General features: G+C 40.1%; 1 long non-coding RNA gene across 1 annotated transcript; it reads right to left on the bottom strand.

The window, feature by feature from the left end:
- Window positions 1–1,841: 1,841 nt before the first annotated feature.
- On the bottom strand, window positions 1,842–16,023 carry LOC112587484. The gene is made up of 4 exons (XR_003111993.2): window positions 15,917–16,023; window positions 15,493–15,571; window positions 5,792–5,866; window positions 1,842–3,795 (listed from the first exon to the last, which is right to left on the bottom strand). It is a non-coding gene; the product is annotated as an uncharacterized LOC112587484 (long non-coding RNA).
- Window positions 16,024–18,478: the final 2,455 nt, after the last annotated feature.

The following is an 18,478-nucleotide window of genomic DNA, read 5'->3' as shown; positions in this document are numbered from 1 at the left end:
GTTCTGTGGGCTTTGTTATCAAAATAGTCTGGTCTCTTACTTCCTCATCCCCTATTCCCACCCAGTATGAAAATAAAATGAACTAAAATCACAGTGCTTAGGAACAGTTGGAGTTGATAGTCTTTTCTAGACATAAATATACCTTTATTTTATTTTTTATGAAAACATATTTTGTTATATATCCTATTTTGTAATCCACTTAAAATTTTTTAATAATAATCCATGCTATGGATCAGCCAAATCTAAACTATTATACTTCAAAATTGTCTATAAACAATTGCAACTCAGCCTATAACTGTCTCCTTAATCCAAATTTCATGACTGTATTTTCTTTTATTACTTTTTATAATCTTTTGCTCTTAGAGAAGAAAATAATGTGTATTCACTTGTGTTATGTTCTTCAGAATTCCCAGTCTGGCAATTGGTTTCTGGGAAAGATTTCAGGGTCTTTTGTGGGCATGATAATCTCTGCTTTATGGGGGAGTCTGGAAGCCCTGCCAAATGGAGAGAATAGCAGAGTGAGCCATAGCTGTTCCCCTGCTCTGCTTTTCCTTTTCCATTTACTTCTGATATCTGATGCTCACGACTCAGACCATAGACTGTGCACTGGACATTTGTTCAAAACAAGGGGGAAAAAAGAGGAGAATGGAGAATTGTGGCTAAGTGGCTCATCTAGGATCATGCATCTTGCCAACATATAGGGGCGAAAGAAGTAGACAAACCGTGTCCCAATTATTACGCTTTTGAGAGGAAGAAGCCTCTGTCTCATTCATCCCTTAGATCCCTATATTGGTCAGTTCTAGTCTTTTACCTGGTAAACACTCAGTATGTATTTGTTGTTGTTTCTGATGATAATCATGATAATAGTACATGCAGTACACAATATGGAACCTCGAAAAAAGCAAATTTGGATAATTTATAGATTAGGTAATTGTCTACAAAGAAAACTCAAAAGAGCTGACAGGTACTTATTAGATTTGGTCAGAAAATATAGCCAGCTTGTTGAATTTATGTGTGAGTGAGTTGATTTTTCTATAGAGTTTCTCACCTACCCCACCCTCCATTTGATAAGTGTCTCTGGGTGAAGCAGAAAAGGACAGCCCTTCTGCCCTGCCCATCCACACTTTGGCAAAGAATCACCACTGTGTAATAAGAGATGATAGTTTTGTTAACTGTGTATGAGGAAAAGAAAATGTTGAGAGCCAATCCAGAAGAAAGGATGATCCTCTTTCCCTTCAGTGTTTTTTCTCAAGTGGATTTTAGACTGAAGCTGAGTCACAGCCCTGGAATAGAGAAATTTGATGTGGAACTTGAGGGCAGTCTCTAAACTTGGAATACGAGAAGGGTTAGAAGAGTCAATGCCCACAGGCAGGATTAGATAACCCTTGGGGAAAACAGCTTCTTTTCTTGGTGGCCTACGGGGAAATCTCACCCTGTGTGGAGACAGATACACTAGTAGGGGCCCTTGAAGGCTTTCTGGATGCTCCTTTGACTGCTCATGCCCAAGAGCTCCCTAAGCTCAGTTTGAAACTAGTGTGCCCCTATAGCGGCAATGATTATAATCACAGCCAAGAACACAGAGCCAACTGCATTGCCAGTGAGGCCATTAAAATATTGAAAAATACATTTTGGCATTTATGGAGTTTCTGGCCTAATTTCCAATATTATAAAGTTTTTCCAACCAGAAAATTTAGCATTTCAAATGAAAACAAAGCCAAGGATAGAAATGTTAAAAAAAAATCACATTTTTACACTTAAATTTAATATAAATCCAAGAGTTTCTCTCTGTACCAAAACAGAAATATTTTGTAGACTTAATCATGTGAAGGAAAAATTGTTCAATTTCAGTGCAGCAATAAGGAGTGAGTTGGATTTATTGAATTCATGTTCTGTGTTATACTTTTATGCTGCTGAGGAAAGAACCGACAGGTTGAGAGAGTTATTAACTTCTCGTGAGTATTAAAACAACACTTGAAGGCAAATGACTATAGATAAGACAAAATCAGTATAGCTTGTGATGTTACTTTAGGTTAAATCCAGGCTGCCCTGAAGCTCAGAGATAAAGAGCAAGAATAGGATGAATGTTTTCACTGAAGTTGTAACTTCAAATATTGTGAGGTTCTCCGGAGGTTATTCAGTCTATTCCCTCTCTTGGCAGGATTATAGTTAAATCAGTTCAGGCAGATGGTAATCCATCTTATTTCTAAAATTGTCCACTCAAGAAATTCCACATGATAATTTTCTCTAAGGTATTTTCTATACCCTCACTTGATTCTTCAAGTCCTCAGGAAATATATGCATACAATAATGGAATGCCAAGGCAATGTGCAAATGTTCCTCCCACTCCCCATCACTATGATTTGTAGACAATATCCAATCATATACCAATCCCTCTTCCTTCTCCGCCCACCTCACAGTCAACTTAACTAGCTCTTATCCTTTCTACTTCTCTTGTTTCCCTTGATTGCCTTTCTCTCCTGCCCAGAATTCCCCAGGAGGGTTTGTTTAAGACACTTTAGTGCCCCAGGAAAAGGAAAAGCAACCCCTCCTCAGCCCACAGGGATGTTGTCAGCACCACGGACAGTGACTCACAAAGAAAGCCTGTTCACGAGGGGTCATCTTGCAGAAGAGCAGTATCTTTGAAGGCCTTTTAAAACTCATTCCTTGTTTCTTCCTAGCCTTCTATTTTTTGAGGCAAAGCCCTTTAATTTCTTCAACTTTTTGGTACAAGTCCACATCTCAGTTGTGTACGAGACTGACTGGCCCAGAACGACAGGAGGTAAACCCATCTGGGCTTGCTGAGGTCGGTTCATCACTTGGCCCTCCAGTTCAGAGAACAAGTTCCCAGAGGGCAGCAGAAAGGATGGAGTAGGCCCAAAAGGTGAATCTTCTTCCTCTTCTCTTGCAGACGCCCCAAATTGATTATATTTGACAAGAACTTAGTGTCCCCCCAGATGTACCATTCTTCATGGCTCCTATTTTCTGGTTAGGAAACATTTGTTTTAACTCCAAATCCATTAAAAATTAGCTCTTCAGTCTTGGCTAAGTCACCTAAAATCTTTGTCTAATCTGATGAAGGAAAATGTCACAATACTTCTCAAATTTTTAAGTCTATGTATTTTCTGATCCAACAATTCCAACATAGAAATTCTCCAATAGATACATTTGCACACATGTACATGACACATGCATAAGGTTGCTCATTAAAGACAAAGATGGAGGGAGTTCTCTGGGGGCCTAGAGGTTAGGACTGTGGGCTTTCACCTGTGGCCCAGGTTCAATTCCCGATCAAGGAACTATGATACCCCAAGCCATGTGGCTCAGCTAAAAAGAAAAAGTAGCAAAGATCAAAAGCGACCTAAAAAGTGCATCACTGTAAGACTGTTTCAAATACATTATACAATCAAATACTATGAAACCATAAGAAAGAAGTTTGCTATATACTCATATGAAATATCTCCAGAATATATCATTACATGAAGAAGAACTAGGTTCAGAACTAATTAAATGAAAAAGAACTAGGTTCAGCATCAGCGCACCATGTCTCCAGAAGAATATATAAGACACAGGGAAGGGCAATTGCCTTCAGGAAGAGAGACAGGTATTAGAGGTGAAGGGGAGTTGTTCACTGTAAACCCTTATGTTCCTTTTGAATGTGGAGTAATGTCAATGTTTTGACTATATTTGTAAAATAAGCAGGGACTTCCCTGGTGGTCCAGCGGTTAGGACTCTGTGCTTCCATTGCAGCAGGCATGGGTTCCATCACTGGTTACCAAACCAAGATCCTACATGACTCTGGACATGGTAAAAAAAAAAAAAAAAAAAAAGGTGTTTTTTTTTTAAATAATAAATTACCCATGACTCAGTTTTCTCAACTATGAAATGGACATATTCATACCTTTTTGATTATTCTGAGAATAAAATAGAATGATGTATGTAAAGGTGCTTTGAAAATATAAATATTCTTCATATATAATGCTTATTTCTAATAATAATGTATGGACGCTCTTTATGTCTTCTTTTTTAATTTTTCAGTGTATAATCAGACATAAAACTGATGTATGGCAAAACCAATACAATATTGTAAAGTAAAAAAAAATTTTTAAAAAAGTACTGCTAAAGAAAAAAACCCTGAAATAATAGTATAACATAAATTAAATATTTTTGAAGCATTTTAGAGTTTATCATCATAATTATAGCTCATGAATAAAAGAAACTTTGTTTCCTCTTGAACTTCTCATGCAAGTCAGTCTGATTTTTAATAATTGGTACTTCATAGGCGCTAGAGAAGAGGGTGAAGCATGCTCAGGATGATTGTAAAGTGCCTAAGGAGATTAGTGAGTAACTTGTGAAAAACCACTGTGTCTAAGAACAGAAGGGAATCAGCTGGAGCATAAAAACACCAGTGTAACCCACTGAGACACCAAACTAGAAATTCCTTTGTTTAATATTTGGAAGGAAAAAACACTGCTTTCTGGGGAAACAAATCCTTTGGATCCTATACGACACATTTTTGAAAAGTAATAATAAAAGCCAGTTTAGAGGTGTTCTTGTTAGTCCTAAAAGAAAGAAGGAGATTTGAAAGGTGGTAGTACACAACATCCCAAAGAGATGTGTTCAAAAAACCTCCAGCTTTCCACATTCCACAGAGTCCCCCGAGATCATCCACACCTCATTAAATTTGTGAGCAGGCACAAGACTTGGAATCTCTGTAGGGACTTTTGGCCTTGCCTGGTAGAAAAATGATGAGAGATTTGTGGGTCTTTGTGAAGCAGACTGTACCAGCTTCAGCTTCTACCAAGGGAGACGACTATAAAAGAGGAAAATAAACTCACAATCTCATTTCAATTTTTTTTCTCCTAATGAATATTTTCCCTCTGCACAGTTGATGCCCAGAAAATACTATTTGTGTACAGAATATCTTTGCTTTCTCCTTTTTCCATCCTCCTCTCCTCCTCTTCTCCTTCTATATCAAGAGTTGGCAAGGGCCAGAAAGTGGCATCTTTTAGGCTTCGCAGCCATGCAGCTTCTGTTGCTACCACTCATCTGCCTCCTGGTGCAAAAGCAGCCCCAGACAGTACAGAGATGAATGACCGCAGACACGTTTACAGAGACAGGCTGCGGGCCAGAGTGGGGCCACAGGTTGTAGTTTCTCTGCCTCTGTTCTATGCTGAAACAGTTTAACAAATGGGACCAAAGGGATACAATCTTCATAAGTGTTTGGTACAACAGGGTAGCCATCTGGAAGACAATAAATAGGTATCCATAACTCACATTTCTTTAAAAAGATCAAAGATTTAAATCTTAAAAAATGAACAATAATGATATAGAAAAGAACATGGGAAAACTATTTTAACACCTCAAAACAGAGCAAATTCTTCCTAACTATGTAAAACTATTTTAAAATGACAGGTTCAACTATATTTACATTTTTGCAGAAAAACTATCAGCTCATTAATAAGACAAACAACAAGCAGAAAAAATGTTCCCAACACATGTTACAGATAATGGGATAACCTTCTTAACATATTTCTACAAATTAATAAGAAAAATAAACAACCACCCAGTAGAAAGGTGGGGAAACGCTGTGACCAGAATCCACAGAGAAGGAAATACAAAGAGTTGTCCAATATCTGTTGATGTATGGCAAAACCAATACAATATTGTAAAGTAATTAGCCTCCAATTAAAATAAATAAATTTATATTAAAAATAATAATAAAGAAAGAAAGAAATTTTCCACATTATCCATAATAAGAGATACACAAATTTAAATTATACTTATTGCATACCTTTTTTCACATATCAGATAGGCAAATTTCCAGATACTGGATAAAACATTGGGGTGGCAAACACTCTTTATATTTCTGGTGGAATGTAAATTGGTACAACATTTACAGAGGTCAATTTGGCAGTAACTGTCAAAATTTAAAGTGCACATCTTTTAACAGAGCAATTAATTTTAAAGAGTTTAGCTTATAGACATACCTGGGTGTATGCAAAATGAAGTCCATACAATATTAGTTACTGTACTTCTTATAACAGCACAAAAGGAAATGATTGCATGTTCACCAATAAGGGATTGGCTAAATCTGTAATGACATATCCATACATCCATACCATGGAATATTGTTTAGCTATAAGAAGCAACAAAACAACTCTTTTATGTTCTGATATAGGTAGATCTTTGATATACATAATTAGAAAAAAAACCCTACAGAACAGTGTGCATGGTGGCTTCCAACTGCAGAAAAGGAGGGCAGAATACATATTTATGTTTGCATAAAGGCTCAGAGAAGGCAATGGCACCCTACTCCAGTACTCTTGCCTGGAAAATCCCAGGGACAGGGGAGCCTAGAAGGCTGCAGCCCATGGGGTCGCTGAGGGTCGGACACAACTGAGCGACTTCATTTTCACTTTTTACTTTCATGCATTGGAGAAGGACATGGCAACCCACTCCAGTGTTCTTGTCTGGAAAATCCCAGGGACAGGGGAGTCTGGTGGGCTGCCGTCTATGGAGTCGCACAGAGTCGGATACGACTGAAGTGACTTAGCAGCAGCAGCATAAAGGCTCCCTAGAAGTATACACAAGAAACAGATGTCAGTAACAGTGGCTCTCTTAGAGGGAAGTGGGAAGAATTGGATGGGTAGATGATAGAGGTAAAAGGAGACTTTTGACTGTATGACTTTTCTTCTTAACTTTTAAACCACTTGCCACCATTATTAATATGCCAAAAATAAAGTCGGTGAGACTCACTCAGATAACTTGGCTTTACACATACAACTTGGTTGTCATTTTTAGATGCATAGATTTTATAGTACTTTGGGCATGCTAATAATAAAGTCTAAGTATTTAGTAAATCTTGAAAAAAGCGTTCTACTCCATGTTAGAAAGATGACTAACTGGAAGGATAAACTATCTTACTGTATTGTTGTTTAGTTGCCAAGTCGGGTCCGATTCTTTTGTGACCCTGTGGACTGTAGCCCATCAGGCTCCTCTGTCCATGGGATTTTCCATGCAAGAATACTGTAGTGGATAGCCATTTCTTTCTCCAGGGGATCTTTCTGACCCAAGGATCAAATCTGCGTCTCCTGTGTTGCAGACGGACTCTTTACCATTGAGCCACCTGGGTCTAATTATCTACCAACTAATTATCAGACACTTTCATCAGTCAGCGTGGTGTGGAGAGGGACTGGGGCTGCTCTGTGGGACATTCTGCATCTCAGGGCTTGTTTAAACCAGTGTGCCGCAAGGTGGTGAAAGGGTCAAAATCTGTATTCCAACTATGAGATTCTATTATAATTGTTAGGAAAAGGGTGATGTGAACGCTTTATCTTTTATCATAAGTGGTAAGATACTTTAAAAAACAGATTTATACACTTTAGAAATCAGTTTGATGATTACAAAGAAAGTAACAATGAGGGAAGGAGAGCTGAGGATAGTTGGGGATGGAGGAGCAGTGAACCAAGCCAGGTCAGGAGGAGGGCCCAGCCCCATGCTGACAGTCTCGTCATACTCATTATAGTATGTGAAGTGGATAAAGTTTCTAGTATGCTGCTGTCAGAACAGAGCACACACTTTCCGGAATACTACGTGCTATGCAGATGGAAAGAAATTTTTTAGAAAATGGCTAGAAATGATTGATGTTGATTTTTCAAATCATCCTTGTTTGTTCAGCTGGAGAAACACCTGATAGCTAATGCTTTCAAACACTCTAATTGGAAGTCTGCTTTAGCTGATGTTCATCCCTTAGCTGGATACAGCATCAAATACAATACAAAACAGTAAATTTTTGATGAGAATAATGCTGGATGACATGCAGCACTCTTCCAGGGAACATTTGAAAGATGACAGGTACAGCAAATGGGTGCTCAGTAACCCTTCCCCCTCTTACTTCCCTTTCTCTGCTCCCTTCTTTTTTAATAGTCAAGTCTGTAGGCCCCCAGAAGAAAAGCATGAGTGGTCTGTGGGTAAGTGCTCAGAATTGTTTAAAGCTTCACATAGCTGCATGTATCAATACTTCTGCTATCCTCTCAATGTGAGGGAAAGGATGATATCCTTTCCTCTGTTGATGCTCAGGAGTAAACTGATAATCAGAGATGTTGAAGTTCCTGGCACAGTTTCAATTAGATACTGGGTGCATTTCATGTAATCAGGGGGGTAAAAGAGATTCTGAGGGGTTGTGGAGTTAAATGTGATGGTGAATTTTATGTGTCAACTTGACAAGGCCATGAAACCCAAGTATTTGGTCAAACATTCTGGATGTTGCTGTGAGGGTATTCTGAAGGATCAGATTAATATTTAAATCAGTGGGCTCCAAATCAGGTAGATTGCCATTCATAATACGGGTGAGCCTCATCCAATCAGCTGCAGGCCTTAATACCATGAAGACTGACCTCCCTGGAGAAAGAAGGAATTCTGCCCACTGACAGCCTATGGAGATGAAGTGCAGCATCAGCTCTTCCCTGGGTCTCCAGCCTGCCAGCCTGCCCTCTCCTACATGAGGCTCTCTCTCACACGTGGAGAGCCAATTCCTTAAAATAAATTTATCTTTCGGGACTTTGAGTATATCTTGCCACTCCTTTCTGGCCTGCAAAGCTTATGTAGGGAAGTCAGTTGATAGCCTTATTGGGGTTCCCTTATAACTGACTCTCTTTCTCTTGCTGCCTTTAGAATCCTCTCTCTAACTTTTGCCATTTTAATTTTGATATGTCTCAGTTTGGATCTGTTTGGGTTCATCTTGTTTGGGACACTCTGTGCTTCCAGTCCCTGAATAATCTGTTTCATTCTTTTTAGATTTGGGATGCTTTTAGCCATAATTTTATCAAGTCCATTCTCAGTTCCTTTTTCTCTTTCTTCTTCTGGAATTTCTATTATGCATAGGTTGGCATGTTTTGTATTATCCAATAATATTGCTGTCATTTTTTAAAATTAGTCTTTCTGCTGTTCTGATTGGACAGTTTCCATTATTTTATCTTCCAGATCATTTATTCATTCTGCATTATTTAATCTGATAGCCAATGCCTTTAGCTTGGTTTTTATCTCAGCAATTGAGTTGTCTAATTTTGATCAGTTCCTTTATATAATTTATAGTTCCTTGTTATAGTGATCTGAATTTCTATAAACCTCTCTCTGTATATACCATATTATTGATTCTGTTTCTTTGGAGAACGCTGACTATTACATTAACCATGCTCATTTTTGGGGAGGGGGGTATAACTGTCATTTGAAATTATATGTAATTTGCAAGTGAAACTACTTCATGACTTAATTCTTCATGACTTAAGGAGCAGAAGTTTCATCTGTATTAGTCTCTGAGTTTCAATTTCCTCGTCTGTATAATGAGAATGGGTCGGTGGAAATTGTTAGTCACCTACTAAAATCCATTCTCTTTGTGGGCACATTATCCTACATTTCCCAGCCTCCTGGCAGTCAAGGTGGCCACATTTTCCCCAATGGCCTGTGAGTGAAAGGGATGTGAGTGTGTTGCACTGAGCCTGGGGCTCAAAACAGTGGATGCGCTTCATTTGTGCCATCACCCCCTTTCTGTCAAGGATGGATCTGCGACTACCCGGCTCTGACCATAAGAATGCCTGAGGGAATGGCGGAGCTACATGATAGAAGGAACCAGAATCTCTCGGCGACTGTGTGAAGCAGTATGGTAGCACTGCATTATTCACCTCAACACTGTTACTTGAATGAGAAATACATTTCTTTGCTCTCCGAGGCACTGTCTTGATGGTCTCTTTGTTACAGTAAGTTGGCCTTTGCTGTAACTAACACAGATGATCATAACAACTGTCTTACCTACTTTGTGGGATTTTTGTGAGGATTAGATAAAAGAAAATGGTAAGGCTCTGCACAAATATTTATCTTCCTTGATTATGCAGTATCAAGCTTCCTCCAGCCCTCTATAGCATCCCTGTAAGATGGGGACAGTAGGCCTGATAATCTCTAGGAACTGCCCTGTGCTTTCTCTGATGGGAAAGAGATTACCCTGGGATAAAGAATGGCATGAGAAACAGAAAATGACTAACAGGTTTTGTTAAATACCACCAACCACGTCTGGATCATATTTAGGAACTAATAGCTAATATAAGCAGTGGGAAATGAGTATCTGTGGAGAGCATCTGATATATTAGATAAACCTTGATTTTACAGCCATTTCAGAAGTAGTGGCGATCCTGACAGTGGCCAGGTAAGCTATAATACATAAATGTCATTAGTATTCTAGACTCTACCAGAAAATGTGTTTAGAGTGACAGGGTTTATGGTTTCATACTCCTGTGAAGGCACTGACCACATTAGTTTGGTAAGAGCAAAGAATTAATCTTTGCTGTTTCTTACTTTATACATAATAGAACAAGTTCACATTCAAAGCAGATATGAACAGACATTTAAAAAAAAAGAAAGAAAAAGAAAATGGTTGACTGCTTTAAAAGACCGGGTGTCTCCTTAGAGCTTTTGAAAGAAACATTCCACAATTCCACTGACACTGCTTTTATCCAGTTATCAAAACTTAGCTGGAAAGAAAAACCATTAATAGTTCCCACAGGGAAAAGTGATCTATTGGGAAACACCCCAGGGAAGCACTTTCAGATTTGAAGAGCAGTGCCATGAACTGAAGTCCAGTTGTGAGCCTAGAATGATGGAAAAGGACATTCAGGAGAAAAGAGGTACAAATGTACAACTTGTGACAGCTGATTACTTCCTTGCAGAGTAATGCAAGGAAGTTTCTCTGAAATCACACTATCTACTTACTGTAAATAACCAAGTTCTCAAGATCAACTATTTCCTTATTACACTGCCTCTCCCAGCAATGGCCTAAACGGAAAACCATAGGAATTATTTTGGCAGGAAAGAGGGATCACCTTAGGTGCTTAATGGGAGAAAAAAGTCTGAGATCGTTTGTAACAAGAAGTAAATATTAGTGGTTCAGGGCACATTTGGAAATTTTCATCATGCTTAGTAAATGTCAAAGAGAAGCATTCTCCTAAAGGAAGAATTATTAGACTTAAGACTAATTTACCCAAATATGAAGTTGACTTTGCACAATGAAAAAGACAAAAATAAAAGTAAATGAAGTAAACAGAGGAAAGAAAATGAGGCTATATTTGGCATACAGTTCATGAGGTTCTCTTTGAACTGAGGAGCATGAAGTGTTCTAAGGAGTTTATGCTGTGGGGAGTTGATGGGATGGACTTGTGATGATGAGAGAAATGGGGATGAATATGTAGCTCACTCAGATGTCTCCAGTTTCTTGTTTACCATCTTGTAGGTGAGAGTATAAGGTAAGATGTCACAACAGAACCGAATGCCATATAGCTCTGTATGAAGAATCAGTAAGTCTGGAGTGAAATACACTTTCACTTGCTCTTGTTCCTGTTGGTTTGATTTTTGTACATTTGAGTCATTGTATTAGTTGGGATTCTTCAGAGAAATAGAATCAAACCGACAGGAAGCTTTTGTGTGTGCACATGTACGTGTGCACATAGGTGCTATGAGGTTTTGGTTTACACAGTTATGGAGGCTGAGATGCGACAAAGTATGCAAGCTTGAGACCCGGGAGACCCATTATTATAGTTCTAGTCTGAGTCTGAAGTCAGGAGACTGATGGTCCAGCACAAAGACAAGCAGAGAGAGTGAATTCTCTCTGACTCTCTCTTTTATTCTCTTCAGGCCCAAACGGGTTGGACGAGGCCCACCCACATTGGAGGAGGGCCATCTGCTTTACTTAGGTCATCAGTTCAAATGCTAATCTCCTCTGGAAATGCTTCTGTAGATACACTGAGAATAATGTTTAACCAAATATCTAGGCACCCCACAGCCCAGTCAAGATGACACATAAAATTAACCATCACAGTCATATTATGCAAATACTGAATTTAGAAACCCAGGACTTGCTCTGCTGATGACTCAGGACCTTCCATCCTCCTCTGAAATACTCCTTTATGAAATTGGCATCATTACCTGACTGGCAGAAATAATGGCAGTTCCGGGCAGATCAGTCTCTCACTTATGTATACTCCTGGAAGATGTTTCATGGATTCTGCCCGGACAGTAAGTCCCTCTATATCATTGTGACCCTTTTATCCCCACCCTTGCCACAGCTGATTGGACCAGGGTAGGAAGCAAATCCATAGGCTGGCCAGCATGACCTGACATCAAGATGAATAGAACCAATCGATGTATCTCTCTAGAGAATGTGAAGCAGAAACTGAAAACCCCAGTTAGCAGTGGATCTGAGGGTGAAGTGATGCTACATAAGGTAGGGCCTGGGTCAGGAAAACAAATGTATGTGAAAGAGCATAGAAGAATGAGGGAGCCAGCCTATAAAAAAGAGGAAGTCAGATAATTGCAGAGAACAGAGATGTTGAGAGGGTCCCTCTCTCAGAAGTTTTTTGCTTTCTAGGATTTTCAATTCCAGTACCTGGCCACATGGGTCCTTATGTTAACTCATTTCTCTTGAGGCAAATCAGATAGGTCTCTATACTTGGCACAGAGGAGCTCCCCTTGGTTTCACATTGTTTGTATGGGGGCCTGTATGGAGATTTTACTCAGGTAAGGTAAGTGGAGTCACTCAGTCGTGTCTGACTCTTTGTGACCCCATGGACTGTGTAGCCTACCAGGCTCCTCTGTCCATGGGATTTTCCAGGCAACAGTACTGGAGTGGATTGCCATTTCCTTCTCCAGTGGATCTTCCCGACCCAGGGATGGAGCCCAGGTCTCCCACATTGTAGACAGACGCTTTACCATCTGAGCCACCAAGGAAGTCCAACTTTCCTTTTGCAAATTAAAAAACTGAAATATAGAAAAACCATTTGATCTCTGAGGCCACCTTCACCTCTGGGAGCAAGTTTGAGTCCATCAGTCACAGCTTATGCATATTAAGCACTGTATTCTTTCCAAGTTTGGCATAGAGGTTAATTTTGATAAAGTCCATTTTTTTTTTTTTTTTACTGCTAGTGCTTTTGTGTCATATATAAGTAATCTTTGCCTAACCCAAAGATACAGAGATTTATCCTATGTTTTCTAGATATTTTATAGTTGTAGCTCTTATATTTTGGTCTATGATTCATTTGGGGGTATTTTTGTTTGTGTTTGGTATGAAGTATATGATTGTCTAATTGTTCTAATACCTTTCATTGATGAGATTGTCCTTTCTCTATTTAGATACATTGGCATCTTTGCTAAAAGTCAGTAGACTGTATAGCTATGGGCCTGTTTCTGTTCCATTGCTCTATGTCAGGGATCAACAAACGTGGCCCAAAGGCCAAACCTGTCCTATTCCCTGTTTTGTAAATAAAGTTTTGCAAGGAATTCAGTCAAACCTATTCATTTCTTTGAATATCCTCTACGACTGTTTTCATGCTACAAAGGCAGAGTTGAAACAAATTACAAATTACGAACAAATTATTTGGGCCTTTATAGAAAAAGTTTGCTGACTCCTGATCTATATGTTTATCCCTGTGCAAGATCACACTGTCTTGATTACTATAACTTTACAGTAATTCTTGAAATCAGGTAATAGAGCCTTTCAAAATTTCTTTTATGAAATTGTTTGGCTATTCTATGTCCTCTGTATTTCCATATGAATTTTAAATTTAGCTTGTCAGTTTCTACAAAAAAAGTCTTCTGCAGTTTTACTTGAGATTGCTCTGAATCTATAGATAGATTTGGGGAGAATGGATATCTCAACAGTATTGCATCTTCCAATCCACGAACATGGAAAGCCATATCTCCATTTATTTAGGTCATCCTTAATTTCTCATAAAAATGTTTTGAAATTTCAGTTTACATGTCTTGCACGTTTTTGTTAAGTGTATCCATAAATATTTCACATTTCTGATGCAATCTCAGGATTTTTACATAGATGGCTCATGTCATCTGTGAATAAAAGCAGTTATTTTTTTCCTTTCCAATCTGGATACCTTTTATTTCATTTATTTCTTGCATTATTTCACTGGCTAGGACCTCCAATACAATGTTGAACGTAAGTGATGTGAATGGACATTCTTGCTTATTTCTTTTCTTTCTTTCTTTCTTTTTTAAACCCAACATTTATCTGTTTATCAGGCTGTGTTGGGTCTTAGCTGCAGGCACATGGGGTCTTTGTGAGTCACTTGGATCTTTCATTGCAGCGTGAGGACTCTGGTTGCACAGAGGCCCTGGAGCACACAGGCGCAGGAGTTGCAGCACTCGGGCTTAGTTGCTGGCAGGTGGGATCTTAGTTTCCTGACCAGGGATCAAACCTGTGTTCCCTTCATTGCAAAGTGGGCTCTTAACCACTGTACCACCAGAGAAGTCCCTTGCCTCGTTTCTAATCTCTGAAAGAAAGCATTTAATCTTTCATCAGTGTGTTAACTGCAGATTTGTCTTGGTTGCCCATTGTTAGGTTTGTCACGTCTAGTTCTGGTTTGCTGAGAGATTCTATCACAAAGGGATACTGAATTTTGTCAAAGGCTTTTCCAGCATCTATTGAGATGATCCGGAGAAGGCAATGGCACCCCACTCCAGTACTCTTGCCTGGAAAATCCCATGGATGGAGGAGCCTGGTAGGCTGTAGTCCATGGGGTCGCTAAGAGTCAGACACGACTGAGCGACTTCCCTTTCACTTTTCACTTTCATACATTGGAGAAGGAAATGGCAACCCACTCCAGTGTTCTTGCCTGGAGAATCCCAGGGATGGGGGAGCCTGGTGGGCTGCCGTCTATGGGGTCGCACAGAGTCGGACACGACTGAAGCAACTTAGCAGCAGCAGCAGCAGCATTGAGATGATTAGATGTTTCCTGCTCCCATGAGCTGTCAGTCCATTGGTAAACATAGACACCAAGTAAGTAAAGACAAAAAATGTAATGTATGAAAGATAGGGAAAATCCAGGTGCCTAACCCAGCCGAGGGTCAGAGAAGATCTTTTTCAAGAAGTGAAGTTTATACTATATATAAAATGGATAAACAACAAGGTCCTATTGTATAGCACAAGGAACTATATTCAATATCCTGTAATAAACCATAATGGAAAGGAATATGAAAAAGAATTTATATATATACACACACACATATATTATACATATATATAAAATGAATCACTGTGTTGTATACCAGAAACTAACATAACATGGTAAATCAACTGAACTTTAATAAAAAATAAACCTTTTTAAAAAAGAAGTAAAGTTTAAATTGAGACTGAAAGAGGAGTAAGAAGCAGGTAGCTGAAAGGAGTTGAACAGGAAACAGAAACTGACATCATATGACCTGATTCCAAATCTCATTCTGCTACTTTGTGATTAGATGAGAGGGGAGGGTTTCCATAGAAATGCCATCTGTGAATTTTGCTTTGGAGTCATCCTCTTAGCTGTGTGTAAGAGACAGCTTCATGAATTATTCTCTTGATGATAATGTAAAGGTGTTGTTACCATATCTCTCTTCCATCATCTTATGAAGGACCATAAAGAATTTATCTTTTAGAGACAAGAACCACATAAACCCTACCTCAGCAACTGTCTGTTGTCTTCTCATGGGGAGTGAGAATTGGGTAAACCCATCTGATTTCCATTTCCTCTTCAGGTGCCTGAAAATTCAGAGACAGATCCCAGCCTTCCATGAAGTAACTGAACAGTACTTTATGTGAACATGTATCCTAACTTTCTCCTAGTCATGACCTCTTTTAAAAATTTGCCTTTTCCTGCCCCTGACTTTATATCTTATTGTATACATTTCTTATATCCTATAAGCTACTTAAACTTTTTGTGGAACAAGGTAGGTTATAAACAAATAAACCAAAAATGCATCATTGCGTAAAAATCAAAGCTTTAAGGCAAGCTTAATGACTAAGTTTCTGGAACACCTAACAGCCTGAATTGCCGCTCCCGCCTCCTTCTCACGATGCCCATCTGCCCTCTCCTAACCGCCCTACCTGCCCTGCTCCTCCAGGCTGCCTCCTGGGCCGCTCCACCCGCGATTAACTGTTGCTCTCAAAGCAAACACAGAGACGCCTTTTGCTTTAAGGGTTTTTAAAAGTTGTTCTACCAGGAAGGACACTAGATAGTGTAAGAAGCAAACATGAGGAAATTATTAAGGTTCCAAAAAGTTTCCGAGGTCTCGCTCATCCTGGCCCTGACCTATGCGTGCTGATTTCTTTTGGCATCTGCAAGTTTCTTTTGTTACCTGTTCGCATTTTCATCCCTTGTGTGACACATACTAACTCTCTTCCCCATTAGGCAAACAGCCTCAGAGGCCCGTGAGGACAGTCAGGGCCACGCAGTGTGTTCCTCCCATCGTCACGGTAATCTGCTTCTACAAAGGCCGCAGGATTCGGGTGGCCCGTACAGGAATGAGCCCCCCCGAGTATTTTCTCCTATCCTGTACCTCTCACTGTTGTCTGCTTCCCCTCTCAGAGTCAAGGCCCTCTATCTTAGGTGTTGTTGGGATGGCCTCCTGGAGCTCCGTTTTCGGCAGCGTAGTAGTGTCAGAACCTGGAAGAGGTGCTGAGGCGGGACAGAGGGCTGCATGAGGAGGGCAATGCCTGCGTTGCTGGGGCAGGCGACCTGGGGACCTTGGTGCACAGTTATACAGAAGACCTCTTCTAGAGGGACGCCCTGGTGGCCCAGTGGTTCAGACACCAAGCTCTCACTGCTGAGGGCCGGGGTTCGATCCCTGGTCAGGGAACTAAGAAGATCTCATAAGCCTCAAGGTACAGCCAAAAAGAGAAAAGATCTTCTACCAAGAATTCACAGGCGGAGCGGCTTAGTTTCTGGCTCCCGCCCCTTTCATCTGAGACAGGTTCGACTCCTCTTCTTTGGCCTGGTCCCCCTCCTCAAACCAATCTGTACCTTGATACGGCTCCTTTTTATCAAATTATGCTTCAAAAGTGACTTTCAAGGCGATTCTCTGGCGGTCCAGTGGTTAGGACTCTGCTTTCGCTACTGAGGGCCTGGGTTCAATTCCTGGTTAGGGAACTAAGGTCCCACAAGCCATTCAGTGTGTTCCCCCAAAAAACCACCTCCCAAAACAAAGGGAGTTTCAAACAGCAGTTTTTAATCCCAGGCTTTCATAGATATATGACCAATATGACCAGTGACTCCACACAAAGAGAGCGAATAGTCTTTCTCTAAGCATTATTTTCTGTAGAAACTTATGTTTGCCTTTGAGTACTTCATCTCTGAAACACTAAGTCTTTCCTGCCAGCTCTTGGATAACCTTTGTGCCGTATGATACTTTACGTAAACAGTATGTAGTGTTGCCAGTGGAAGTAAGTTTCCCGGGGGGAATTCTGACTATGCTCTTCTTTCTTCATGCTACGCTTTGTCTTTCTTTAAAGACACCAGTTCCTTTTCCTTGCCAACAAATTCCCATCCCTTGCCTTGCAATGTTGACCAAAACTGAACCCAAAATGGAGATGTTGCCTCAGAGAAACCCTGTGGTGAGATTCCTATTATATTAAGATACCTTCCGGCAGTCCCTCACTAAATATTTAGTGAATATTGAATTAAGAGCACAGGTACCTTAGGACAGCAGCATCTGGCCTCTATTTACCTCCCTAAAGATGGGACTGGAGGGACTAAACCCTCTTGGGGAGAGTGTGGTGCCCAGGGCAGGACATTCACGAGTGCCCTGTCTCACAATTTGTGTTGTTTTTTATATTCTGTGGGCTTTCCTGCTTTGTTAAAATCTTTCAACTTCTCACTCTGTGCATCCATTCTTCTCCCAAGTGTTTGATCATCTTTACAATCACTATCCTGAAATCTATCTAGGGTAGATGGCCTATATTCACTCCACTTATTTCTTCTTCCGGATTCTATCTTTTCCCTTCCTTTGGAACATGTTCCTCTATTGCTGAATTTTGCCTAGCTTCTGTTTTTATTTCTCTCTATCTGGTAGGTTAGTTATGTTTCCTGACTTTGGATAGGTGACCTTTGTCCTCTCATCACTGTGGCTAGATGCTCTAGGGGTGTTCCAATGTGGGCTCTTCGGATCCTTCTTTGGTTGCAGGCTGACTCCTGAGGGTGGTCTGGTAGGCTTGATTGGCCCCTGGTCTGGTTGGTTGCCGTACAATTGACAGTGTCGGGGAAGAGGGTGGGGAGTTTAAGGTGAAAAGAAAGGAGATGTGACAAAGTCTCAATAGGCAGGCTTTCTCCAGGGTGAAAGGACTCTAGATGAACTCCTTCCTTTTAGGCTCCTGGTATATTTTTACTTGTGAAGAAAGGATGAAACAGGATTGCACATTGTTTACATTTAGCAAAGGAACATTTTCACACACAGAAATACAATGGTGTATGTATAATTTCATTTGACAACAATGTCAAAAGCAGAACTGCATGGATGTGAACTCAGGCCATTCTGTCTTCATCCCCTTCCCTCTCCTCCCCCACCTCCCAGGGCTGTCATCACTGTGATGGATTCCGGGAGGAGTGCCATTTTGGAAACCACACTATAGATATGATCTGCGTCCTTTCTCCTCCCCCATACCCTTTGTCCC

This window comes from Bubalus bubalis, chromosome 10 (assembly GCF_019923935.1).
Source record: "Bubalus bubalis isolate 160015118507 breed Murrah chromosome 10, NDDB_SH_1, whole genome shotgun sequence".
Lineage (NCBI taxonomy): Eukaryota > Metazoa > Chordata > Mammalia > Artiodactyla > Bovidae > Bubalus > Bubalus bubalis.
Note: the sequence above shows the minus strand (reverse complement) of the source record. Positions and strands in the feature narration are given on the sequence as shown.